The sequence below is a fragment of the Stegostoma tigrinum genome, chromosome 34 (genome assembly GCF_030684315.1).
Source record: "Stegostoma tigrinum isolate sSteTig4 chromosome 34, sSteTig4.hap1, whole genome shotgun sequence".
Classification (NCBI taxonomy): Eukaryota; Metazoa; Chordata; class Chondrichthyes; order Orectolobiformes; family Stegostomatidae; genus Stegostoma; species Stegostoma tigrinum.
Window position 1 is genome coordinate 1,890,154 of NC_081387.1, and position 10,392 is coordinate 1,900,545.

The window sequence follows — 10,392 nt, forward strand, 5'->3', positions numbered from 1 at the left end:
GGCTATCATGCGGGATTTTCGGTTGTGCAACAAGGGCATTCTCTGTTTCGGACGATCGTATTGGAGGCCTGTCCACAACCCTGTTCAGCACAACTGGCTGAGTTTAAGGCATTACCAGCAGCATGTGAGTTGATGGAAGGTGAGAAAATGGATATCTGTACTGATTCGGCTTATGCCCATGGGGTATGCCATTTCTTAGGGGCTGTTTGGAAGCAAAGGGGCTTCAGGGAGGGCAAAAGAGACCTCAAACGGCATTACTCACAGATTGTAGAATTGACAACCATGTTAATGAAGCCAAAAGCGCTGGCTGTTATAAAGTGCCAGGCACACAAAATAGGAAGTGATGTGGTGGTCAAGGGCAATCAGGCAGCAGATGAAGTGGCTATAATGGCCTCTGGGTGCACCTCCGCTGTCATTGTGCCCCAGATGCGCTTAGATCCGGAGCCCATAATAGCAGACATCATTGGGATGTAAGGTAAGGCAACCTTAGCAGAGCAAACAATGTGGAGACAAAGGGGGGCCGGGTGAAACCAAGAAGGCCTGTGGAGTATTGATGAAAGTTTGTGGGTAGCTTGGTTTCACCCGGCCCCCCTTTGTCTCCACATTGTTTGCTCTGCTAAGGTTGCCTTACCTTACATACCCCTTTGTTGACGATTCTCATTTCACAGGCACAGGGGTTGGATCACTGTGCAAGGGGGGAGGTAATGAGGAAGGCAAAAAATGACGGATTCTGGTCACCATACTTGCAGGCTTCAGTGGATTGCATATTGTCACAATGTGAGGTGTGCGCTCAAAATAATGTCAGAAAGGGAATAGCGACCCCTATAGGACACAGACCAGTACCTGAGGGACCATTTAAGCATTTGGTGATCGACTGTGTGGACATGATAAAGTCGGAAAGAGGGAAAAGATACATGTTGGTGGTGATTGATAGTTTAAAAGATGGGTGGAGGCAACTCCATCTAAAGACTCAGGAGCAAAAATGGTAGTGAAATTTTTAACAAATGAAGTTCTTCCACGGTTTGGTATACCGTCAGAGATCAGCTCGGACAATAGAGTCTGCCTTTACCCAAAAAGTGTTTAAATTGGTGCCGCTGACCTTGAGGATCAAGCAGAGATTTGGATGTGTGTATCATCCCCAGTCGCAAGGCATGGTGGAAAGGATTCATGGGATTTTAAAAGCCAAGTTGAATAAAATTTGCGCAAGTACTAACCTTAATTGGGTTGATGCGTTGCCACTGACACTAATGAACTACCGCATGCAGACTAACCACATGACAAATTTGACACCGCACTAAATGCTTACCAGTAGACCCATGCCAATGCCCAACTGGAGGGGTCCGTATGAAGGGCCCAGCTTAGAACAATTGGAGCTGGAATTGAAGCAGTATATACAGCAACTAACTATGATACATGAGTCTATCCACACACAGGATAAACAAAAGGAGCCGGTGCCTGAGAGAGGAGGGACCTATTAAACCCTGAGATCGGGTGTACGTGCCGGTTTTCCGGAGAAAGTGCAACAAGCCGAAGAGAAAGTAACTAAGGCAACGCCCACAGCCGTTCAAGTGGAGGGACTCCGGAGCTGAGGAAAGTGAGGGTGAGCAAGGGGCAGCATGGAACGAACAGGACACACCGGAAATCGGTACTCCTTTACGAGGCTTTGAGCATTTGGTGTGTGACGTTCTCGGAGATATTGACGCTTCCAGGACTACCTGCGATGGGCCTATTCTGGTAGCCCACTTTGAGGGCTTTTGCGTGAAGACGCTTAGTATTTCTACTAACACATCTCATGGTGCTGCGAACAGCGACTCTGTTCTGAATTCCCAGCACATTCCATTAGCAGATACCTGGTGGCTGTGTGGCCTGGACGGGGAGCTGCATCCAATGCTTCCCCCCCAGCTGGGATGGAACCCGCACCCGTGTAATGCTCCTCCATGAGATTGTTGCGTCACTATGGGCCCAGTTTAATGCCCTATCACACCCGACTTTGCACTTCCCTCGACGGGATTATGTCCCTGATCCAACGATACAAATTGATAGTATAGGTCAGCCAAGAGGCATCCCCAACGAGTTCACGATCCGAAACAAAATTGCCGCAGGGTGGGAGTCTCTTCTCTCAGCTATAGGAATTAGCAGCAATACCAAATGGATTAATTACATCTACTACAACCGACAGATTTATCAATTACACTGATGTCCTCTCGGCCTTGGGGGAGCAATTGGATGCAACTGCCAAAATGACATGGCAAAATAGACAGGCTCTGGACTGGTTGTTAGCCAAAAGAGGAGGGGTTTGTGTAATGTTTGGGGAACTTTGCTGCACCTTCATACCCAATCATACGAGCCCGGAGGGATCATTTACTAAGGTGATGGATAAGCTGAGGATTCGAACGAAAGAGCTTAAGGAAAATGCAGGGCCTGGCCATCAATTTTTTTGACCGGTTGGATAGCGCTTTGGGAAAATGGGGCCTTGGTGCACCAAGACTGAGATTGTTGCGGGCATCGTGCTGCTTATTGTTGCATTTGTATTCTGTTGTTCTCTATCTCTTATTAAGTCTTTGTTAGTGCATCTCGCCGCACGGCAGCTCCTTGTTGTTCCGGCGAACTCTGGACCATCTCCCTCTTCTGATAAGGTTCCAACACTCTCTTAGCATGATCTGGTGTCCGCTGAAGTGCAGAGGGCTTGTCCAGAAAAAGGTAGCGTGTGAGCTTAGACTGTAAGAGTCCTTGGGTCTTTTTTTCCTGTTCCAGCCATTTGAGGGCAGGTTTTTGGCCCAGTGATTCCAGGGATGGAGGAATAAGCCTTTAAGACCTGGACCTCAGAATTATTTTTGCCCACTTTTGGACCTGCGGCTTCTTAATTGGCCATTGTGTGTTCAGCCTTGTTGTCTTCTTTCTCTGAGTGAGACCAGTAGGTCTCAAAGGGGGGAATATATGGAAATTGATATGACAGTGTGTAACTAAATTAATAGAGTAATGCATAGAATCATGTTACAGATGAGCGCAGGCTGAAAATAATGGTAGCATAATATGATAGATTAATCAAATCACGTGATACATGAGCATTATGTTAAAGACAATGGTGGCATGATGTGATAGGTTAAGTGTAGAGTAGAAGACTATTGTGGCAGAAGATGATTGGTTTAGAAAGACAATAAAAGCTAATGTGATTGGTTACGTTAATGACACCAGATAAGCGCGGCAACTAGAAAAGTACAAAAGTAGCGAGCCCAAAATAGTTAGGGGCAGTCGGGAAACCATTTTTCTGATTGTCACAGCTTTTGTTTGCAAATAAAAGTTTAACTGCTTGAGGAATTCTCTACGTCTCCTGGTGTTTTAAACAGAGAATTAGGAAGGACCTCGCCACCACACCTCATGCTTCAGTCTGTCCTTCAGCAGTTCTCCTAGACCTTGGAATATGCCACTCCGCAATACTCGGTCCAGGTCAATTCATTTCTCTGGAAGACCAACAAGCTTTGAGCAAACCAAAGACTGCCTTACACTAAGTTGATAGTGCTTCATGTGCAGTTGATGTTTGTCTCAGTATACATACCAGCAAACTGACCATGGAGTAGTGGACTGAGTCACAGAGCTGCTCAGAATGAAACTCGACAACGTCCTATGCATCTTTCTCCAGGCTTCCTTACCAAAGCACATTCCAGCAGGAGATGTGTGACAGTCTCTCCGCCCTCAGCCAATTCTAGCGCAGTGTGCAGTGAGACAGACAGACGGGGTGAACAAAAAGGATTTCACAGTGCTTGTTGGAAAGTTCTTGTGATGAGGTATTATGCCATTCTGCTCAAGGAGCAGCCAGTCTGGATCTGTCCCCTGCTTTTCCACAGGGTCTCAAGGTAGCTACATGCTGGAAACTTCCTTATGGATTTGTAGTAAAAGATGGCTTTAGTTCCAATTTCTCTATGAAGGACAGGTGCAATAGAACAGTCCCCTACTTGGAGAGTTACACTGCAATGGGACTAGTCCCATACTTTGCAACACAGAGGTAGAATCTCAGCACATAGTAAGAATTAATTTTTGTGTACCAAGGGTCTGTGTACATTTTGATACAGCCACACAAAAAAGAGCCAACAAAAATGAAGGTAAAACTGGGTACAGTTTTCACCCGTCACACCCAGCGTTTTGTACATGGTATCCCTCCAGACATTTTTGACCTCCAGCAGAATGGGAAGGTGGCACAGGTGGCTGCAACATCGCACATTCAGGAAATGGGCCAGACCTACACCATGTACAACAATAGAGAGAGTGCATCACACCTGATGACCATGTTTTTACTCGCAGTGAAGAGGGAACAATGTTCCCAAATGTGCAGTTTCGACCTCACTTTGGTTTTGCACTCCTGTCAAGATTTTGGGCATGCCCTCACCCCAAATTCCCAACACCTCAGGTAATCTATCCTGACGATGAAAGGGATAAAGGATTGTTTGCCCAGGTCCAAAAGAACATGGCCTCACTTTTGCCTTAATTTACCTTGGCTCCCGAGGCCAGCTCACATTGGTCACAGATGCTCTGGAGTCTGCGCAGTGACAGTGGATCCAAACAGAAAACAGTGACATCATCCACTTACAGGGAGCCTTTGACCTGCAGGCCTCCACTGCCTGGAAGAGTCACACCTTTCAAACTTGAATCCTTCCTGATGCATTAAGCAAAGGCCTCTATAAAACACACAAACAAGGCAGGAGAGGCTAGGCAGCTGTGCCTGACTCCACATTTGATGGGATGTTTTCTGATTCCCATCCATTAATTAAGACTGTAATAATAGCATTGGTGTACAGCAGTCAGATCCAATTGCAGATTTCCTTCCCAAAGCTCATTTTGGAGAGCATGTCCCATTGTAAGTGTGTGATAGACTGTCAAGGCCTTCTCCTGGTCCAAACTAATGAGTAGTTCACCCTACTGTCCTGCATGTAGGTTGTAACTCTGAGGGCCAGGAGGATAAAGACCCTTTTGATTTTCCCCTCAACTGTTTCCCACCAGCCCCATGGTGATTCAAAGAGGGGCTTGAAAGTTCTGCAACATGCATTATCCCTTTTGTGCTCCTCAATGCTTTCTGCGTTCAGCAGTTTCACATTTAGCTTCCATGTTCCCTTTCCGGCCCTCTAATAGTTCTGTAGGGACAGGCAACCCGCAGGAGTCAGTGGTCAGAGAGGAACACTGTCTTGACATCAATGAAACTGACCGAGAACGTTCGGGACTCAAGACAGGAAATCTATTCTTGAAAGGATATAACCGGCTGGCCATAACCAGGTGCATCTAGGCTGCGCTCCAAAATGCAGGAGTGCTGAAGATATCGGGAAGCTTGGTGACTTTAACTGTGTCATTAGTTATCTGGACATGGCGTCCAGTTTAACAAAGTGTGGAGCTGGATGAACACAGCAGGCAAAGCAGCATCTTAGCAGCACAAAAGCTGACGTTTTGGGCCTAGACCCTTCATCAGAAATGGGTGAGGGGAAAGGGTTCTGAAATAAATAGGGAGAGAGGGGGAGGCAGAGCAAAGATGGATAGGCAAGAAGGTAGGGGGAGAGGAGACAGACAAGTTAAAGGGGCGGGGATGGAGACTGTAGAGGCGAGTGTAGGTGGGGAGGGGATTGGTCAGTCCGGGGAGGACGGACATGTCAAGGGGGCGGGATGAAGTTAGTAGGAAGGAAATGGAGGTGCAGCTTGAGGTGGCAGGGGGGGATAGGCGAGAGGAAGAACACTTAGGGAGAAAGGGAGGAGCTGGGCTGGGTTTGGGATGCAGTGGGGGGAGGGGACGAACTGGGCTGGTTTTGGGATGCGGTGAAGGAAGGGGAGATGTTGAAGCGGGTGAAGTCCACATTGATACCATTGGGCTGCAGAGTTCCCAAGCAGAATATGAGTTGCTGTTCCTGCAACCTTTGGGTGGCATCATTGTGGCACTGCAGGCGGCCCATGATGGACATGTCATCTAAAGAATGGGAGGGGGAGTGGAAATGGTTTGCGACTGGGAGGTGCAGTTGTTTATTGCAAACCGAGTGGAGGTGTTCTGCAAAGCGGTCTCCAAGCCTCTGCTTGGTTTCCCCCATGTAGAGGAAGCCACACCGGGTACAGTGGACGCAGTATACCACATTGGCAGATGTGCAGGTGAACCTCTGCTTAATGTGGAAACTCATCTTTGGGCCTGGGATAGGGGTGAGGGAGGAGGTGTGGGGGCAAGTGTAGCATTTCCTGCAGTGGCAGGGGAAGGTGCCGGGTGTGGTGGGGGTGGAGGGCAGTATGGAGCGAACAAGGGAGTCATGGAGAGAGTGGTCTCTCCGGAAAGCAGACAAGGGTGGGGATGGAAAAATGTCTTGGTTGGTGGGGTCGGATTGTAGATGGCGGAAGTGTCGGAGGATGATGCGTCGTATCCGGAGGTTGGTGGGGTGGTGTGTGAGAATGAGGGGGATCCTCTTTGGGCAGTTGTGGCGGGGGCGGGGTGTGAGGGATGTGTTGCAGGAAATGCAGGAGATGCGGACAAGGGCGTTCTCGACCACTGTGGGGGGAAAGTTGCGGTCCTTGAAGAACTTGGACATTTGGGATGTACGGGAGTGGAATGCCTCATCGTGGGAGCAGATGCGGCGGAGGCGGAGGAATTGGGAATAGGGGATGGAATTTTTGCAGGATGGTGTGTGGGAGGAGGTGTATTCTAGGGAGCTGTGGCAGTCGGTGGGCTTGAAATGGACATCAGTTACAAGCTGGTTGCCTGAGATGGCGACTGAGAGGTCCAGGAAGGTGAGGGATGTGCTGGAGATGGACCGGGTGAACTGAAGGTTGGGGTGGAAGGTGTTGGTGAAGTGGATGAACTGTTCAAGCTCCTCTGGGGAGCAAGAGGCGGCGCCGATACAGTCATCAATGTAACAGAGGAAGAGGTGGGGTTTAGGGCCTGTGTAGGTGCGGAAGAGGGACTGTTCCACGTAACCTACAAAGAGGCAGGCACAGCTGGGGTCCATGCGGGTGCCCATGGCCACCCCCTTAGTCTGTAGGAAGTGGGAGGAATCGAAAGAGAAGTTGTTGAGGGTGAGGGCGAGTTCGGCTAGGCGGACGAGGGTGTCGGTGGAGGGGGACTGGTCGGGCCTGCGGGACAGGAAGAAGTGGAGGGCCTTGAGGCCATCTGCATGCGGAATACAGGTGTATAGGGACTGGACGTCCATGGTGAAGATGAGGTGTTGGGGGCCAGGGAATTGGCAGTCCTGGAGGAGGTGGAGGGCGTGGGTGGTGTCATGGACGTAGGAAGGGAGTTCCTGGACCAAAGGGGAGAAAATGGAGTCCAGATAGGTGGAGATGAGTTCGGTGGGGCAGAACAGACTGAGACAATGGGTCAACCAGGGCAGGCAGGTTTGTGGATTTTGGGAAGGAGATAGAAACGGGCCGTGCGGGGTTGGGGAACAATGAGGTTGGAGGCTGTAGGTGGGAGGTCCCCTGAGGTGATGAGGTCATGGATGGTGTTGGAGATGATGCTTTGGTGCTCGTGGTTGGGGTCATGATCGAGGGGGTGGTAGGAGGTGGTGTCAGAGAGTTGGCATTTGGCCTCGGCGATGTAGAGGTCAGTGCGCCATACTACCACTGCGCCACCCTTGTCTGCGGGTTTGATGGTGAGGTTGGGGTTGGAGCGGAGGGCTGCCCATTCTGCGGGGGAGAGGTTGGAGTGGGTGAGAGGGGTGGAGAGGTTGAGGCGGTTAATGTCTCGACGGCAGTTAGAGATGAAGAGGTCGAGGGAGGGTAGGAGGCCTGGGGGTGGTGTCCAGGTGGAGGACTTGTGTTGGAAGCGGGTGAAGGGGTCAGTGGAGGGAGGGTTAGGCTCCCGGTTGAAGAAGTAGGCGTGGAGGCGTGGAGCAGCTGTTTTTCTACCTTTTTATATTTAGGTAAAGGTAACAAGCTGTGACACATGGGCTGTATCAAATTGGCATTGGTACCAACCCTTTAAAGCATAAAACTTGCTGATTTCCACCTATCTCGGGTATTATTCAAGTCCATCGAATATGCCCCGTTATTTGCTGAAGATTTTATCAGCCATGTGAACAACAGTCTTCAGTGATTCGTTCTGTTGAGTGATCCATCTACCTCTTCAGATACATAAAAAGGAATTTGTATCAGAGGGACACCACCCTTTGAAAGTACGGGATACATGAGCAAACCCAACAATGGGAGATATTATTGTAATTCTCAAACATTTTATATGGATACAAAAAGTATTAATGTTAAATTCCTGTCCTACGTGCCTGCCAGCCTCTAATGGAAACAAAATTGAAAGGAAACCACTAAGGGTTAGCATTTTCATGGGGTAAGGGTCTATCTAACCCCTTTTCTCATCACTGCGTTGTTCAGAGCATTTTCTTTCAGCGTTCTATTCATCCTTTCTACCATACCCGAACCCTGAGGATGTTAGGGAAATGACACTTTTGTGTAAAACCCAAAAGTTTACATGATTCCTTCAGGGATTTGCCTCTGAAGTGGGTCTCTTGGTCTGAGTCTAATTGTAAAGGAATGACCACCTGAGTATTATTGCTGTTGCCAATATTCTTTGCCACCGAGTTGACCTGTAAAGTCCATTTGGGTGTGTTCCCATAGTCTCCATTGGACGGGTCTGATAGATCATTTTGATTTTAGTTCCTGGTCCAGGTTCTGTCTGTGCACATGCAGTGAATCTCAGGCTAAATTTTGCCATGTCTCTTCCCATTCATTTCCACCAGCAGCAATTAGATATCTGCTGTAACATTTTATCCCTCTGTACGTGTGTTAGCCACAGTAAACTTCGCAGAGACTCTATTGGTAGAACGTGGGAGCTACCACAGTACCTTCCCTTCTTCAAATATCATTAGCTCCTAATGCTGCCCTGTCCTTAACCTGTTCTGCTTTTACCTCTGAGCCAGTTGCTGCTTGTAAACTTAAGATATCTAATTGATCATCTTTGGCATCTTGTCCTCTCATAGCTGCTATCGTTATCAGTTCATTTTCTAACATTACTTTTGCTGTACTATCTGCATAATTGTTCCCTCTCCGCTCTGGAGCCTAAATCTTCCTGTGTGATTTTATTTTAATTACTGCTGTTCTTGTTTGCAGCGGTCACGAGATCCTTAACAGGACCTCGACTTGCCCAGGCTATCACATTATCATGAAATACACCGAAGGTTTATCTACAGCGTAGACGTTAGCCCTTAGTCCTCCAAGTAACTAATGGGTGACAATGAGTGTTTTTAGTTGGGCTACATGTGCAGAATGCAATCCTTCTATCGTTTCTCTTGCAAAGCTCCCCTTTCAATTTAACCACGACCCACCCTGTCCAGACTTCACCATCAAAATAGTTCCATGCTCCATCTACAAACATGGATTTCACATCTGGTGCGTTTAATGGCTCATTCGACCCTGTATCTCTTCTTTCTGCTCCATGAGGAAAATACAATCACGTGCCTCTCCTTCCTGATTCACGTAGCTTTGCCGGGTTCTCTCCATTATCTTTAACCATTTCACGTGCTTGTCGCATGACAAAAGTACAGCTTCCCTTTTGCGACACCGGCTGTAACACCTCTCAGTCTGCAAGCTTCCAATAGCTGAACTTTACTATGTGGAGCGTGAAATATCATCTTCCCTAGATAACAAAGTGTGAGGCTGGATGAACACAGCAGGCCCAGCAGCATCTCAGGAGCACAAAGGCTGACGTTTCGGGCCTAGACCCTTCATCAGAGAGGGGGCTGGGGTGACGGTTCTGGAATAAATAGGGAGAGAGGGGGAGGCGGACCAAAGATGGAGAGAAAAGAAGATAGGTGGAGAGGAGAGTATGGGGGTGGGGGGGATAGGTCAGTCCAGGGAAAACGGACAGGTCAAGGAGGTGGGATGAGGTTAGTAGATAGGAGGTGGAGGTGCGGCTTGAGGTGGTAGGAAGGGATGGGTGAGAGGAAGAACAGGTTAGGGAGGCAGAGACAGGTTGGACTGGTTTTGGGATGCAGTGGGTGGAGGGGAAGAGTTGGGCTGGTTGTGTGGTGCAGTGGGGGGAGGGGACGAACTGGGCTGGTTTTGGGAGGCGGTGTGGGAAGGGGAGATTTTGAAGCTGGTGAAGTCCACATTGATACCATTGGGCTGCAGGGTTCCCAAGCAGAATATGAGTTGCTGTTCCTGCAACCTTCAGGTGGCATCATTGTGGCACTGCAGGAGGCCCATGATGGACATGTCATCGAAAGAATGGGAGGGGGAGTGGAAATGGTTTGCGACTGGGAGGTGCAGTTGTTTATCGCAAACCGAGTGGAGGTGTTCTGCAAAGCGGTCCCAAGCCTCCGCTTGGTTTCCCGCATGTAGAGGAAGCCGCACCGTACAATGGATACAGTATACCACATTGGCAGATGTGCAGGTGAACCTCTGCTTAATATGGAAATCATCTTGGGG

General features: G+C 48.9%; 1 protein-coding gene across 1 annotated transcript in view; it reads left to right on the forward strand.

Moving 5' to 3' along the window:
• The window catches only part of LOC125446439 (zinc finger protein 271-like), a 111,492-nt gene extending 108,215 nt beyond the window's left edge, over positions 1-3,277 (forward strand). Inside the window, exon 3 of the transcript XR_009442934.1 lies at positions 1,434-3,277. The gene's annotated coding sequence lies outside the window, so the exon portion shown is untranslated. The remainder of the gene's footprint in view (positions 1-1,433) is intronic.
• The last annotated feature ends 7,115 nt before the right edge of the window (positions 3,278-10,392 follow it).